Source organism: Octopus bimaculoides, chromosome 3, assembly GCF_001194135.2.
Source record: "Octopus bimaculoides isolate UCB-OBI-ISO-001 chromosome 3, ASM119413v2, whole genome shotgun sequence".
NCBI classification, from domain to species: domain Eukaryota; kingdom Metazoa; phylum Mollusca; class Cephalopoda; order Octopoda; family Octopodidae; genus Octopus; species Octopus bimaculoides.
Window position 1 is genome coordinate 44,975,324 of NC_068983.1, and position 2,483 is coordinate 44,977,806.

General features: G+C 38.6%; 1 protein-coding gene and 1 pseudogene across 3 annotated transcripts in view; one reads left to right on the forward strand and one right to left on the reverse strand.

Annotated features, from left to right (window-relative positions):
* LOC106868708 (homeobox protein 4) overlaps window positions 1-2,483 on the reverse strand; it is a 243,885-nt gene that overhangs the window by 144,324 nt on the left and 97,078 nt on the right. The gene's annotated exons all lie outside the window — the stretch shown is intronic.
* On the forward strand, window positions 1,126-1,244 carry LOC128247480 (5S ribosomal RNA; annotated as a pseudogene).

Genomic DNA, 2,483 nt, shown 5'->3' on the forward strand with positions numbered 1-2,483 from the left:
TATATATATATATATATATATATATATATATATATATTCACGATACGAAGCCTATATCATGTTATATATCATATACGTAACATGATACGTAATGTAATCATACAAAGATTAATAGCTGAACCCCATATCAGAACAATAGATCGTAAAGTAAAACTTGGAAACTACAGACTGACACAAACGCTTGATTTGCCCTATCACCGAATACTGGGTGCAAGCATTCTAAATACAGAGGAAGTGTTATACCAGTAACATTTATTTTTTATTCTAATTGAATATATTCATTAAATGCATTCAATCAAATATAATTAAAAATGAATTAATCTAACATAATTAAAAATTTTAACTAATCCAACTTAATCAGACAAATACATGAACGATATAAATATATACAAAATAATTTAACTTCCTATTCTTTCGTATTTCTGAAAGTCGTCTACATCAAATAAGAATATAGAACATCATGTAATAAGTATTTTTTAAATCATAAGCACGGGTAAAATACGTTTTGCTACAACCGTTTTGGTGCCGCCTATTTGGCATTATTGATTCGACGCAGACTTATTTGACATCACACATTTTAATATTTCTCTCGTTTTAATATTTTTCTTACTCTTTATCTCCCTTTCTCTGTCGTTCTTTCTATGTATGCGAGTAAGCATCTAGTTATGTTAGTTTGTATATGGAATGTCATTCTCTCTCCCTCTACCTCTCGTCCACTCTCTCAATATGTATGTGTATATTCCTACTCGTGCGTGTGAAAATGTTTTTACCTCAAGTGCCAAAAAGTACTGTCGCTAAAATAGGTTGAACATTAAGTTAGTTGTGCCTAATCGTCAGCGTTCACAACTCCCAATTGTTTCATTCCGCATAGGCACACGGTCAGAAACATCATAAAGGTGTAAATACTTAATATCGATAAACTCATTAGCCTCAAGGTTTATGTTGAAATTCACACTATCAGAAACAAGTGTAAAGAAAAACAGGCATTTGTGAACTCGAAGTAAGACCATTTTGCCAATCTGTACCGTGGCCAACATCAGACTCTACAAACGCAAATGATGGATCAATAATTGAAAATTTATAAGGCGGCGAGATGGCAGAAACGTTAGCACGCCGGGCGAAATGCTTAGCGGCCATATCACGCTGATAGCACCGGTTCTCGTCCGATCACCGAAGTTAAGCAACGACGAGCCTAGTGAGTACTTAGATGGGTGACCACTTGGGAAACCTAGGTGCTGTAAGCATAAAAAAAAAAAAAAAAAAAAAAAAAAAAAAAAGGGCGGTGAGCTGGCCGAAATGTTAGCACACCGGGCGAACTACTTAGCGGTATTTCGTCTGCCACTGCGTTCTGAGTTCAAATCCCGCCGAGGTCGACTTTGCCTTTCATCCTTTCGGGGTCGATAAATTAAGTACCAGTTACGCACTGGGGTCGATATAATCGACTTAATCCGTTTGTCTGTTCTTGTTTGTCCTCTCTGTGTGTAGCCCCTTGTGGGCAGTAAAGAAATAGGTATTTCGTCTATTTTTATGTTCTGAGTTCAAATTCCGCCAAGGTCGACTTTGCTTTTCATCTTTTCGGGGTCGATAAATTAAGTACCAGTTACGTACTGGGGTTGATCTAATCGACTGCCCCCCCCCCCAAATTTCGGGCCTTGTGCCTATATAGAAAAGAATAATTGAACATTTATATATTCGACAACCTGCTAGGATAAGCAGCCAAATCTCCCCCAAATCACAACCTAGTGACTAAAAGGAGACGGTGGACTTTGATAGTGCAGTGTTCGAGACATTTTGTTCATAAACGACAGGATGGTTATGACTGAAATGTATTTAGTCAGATATCATCACGATGAGGAGGATACTGAAACCAAAGAACAATAAAAGTAACAAGCGGTCAACAATATTTTGGATAGAGTTGAAGATGAAGAACACTCAAACTTTTAGAAAGTGTTGCGATAATTGATCTGCACTTTGTCTTCAGATCCCACCGATGTCAAATTACCTTGAGTCTTTTCAGAACCAATGAAGAAAATATCAACCCAAAGTATGGAATCGCTAGAGCGTCGACTCCTAGACAATTTCAGTGTGTGGAATAATCGCAGCATTAAAAAAATATGTCTAATCACTGTTGTTGCGCCGTCCAAAAGCTATAGATTTAATTCCCCCTACAATGCAACACCACAACGTGCGCCTTCAAGGGAGGTAACTGTCTTAGAATCCGACCAACGGAATAGCCTGCTCGTGAAATTAAAGTGCAAGTGGCTGAGCACTCCACAGACACGTGTACCCTTAACGTAGTTCTCGGGGAGATTCAGCGTGACACAGAGTGTGACAAGGTTGGCCCCTTGAAATAGAGGTACAGCAGAAAGAGGAAAAAAGAGTGAGAGAAAGTTGTGGTGAAAGAGTACAGCAGGGTTCGCCACCATCCCCTGCCGGAGCCTCGTGGAGCATCGTGGAGCTTTAGGTGTTTTCGCTCAATAAAC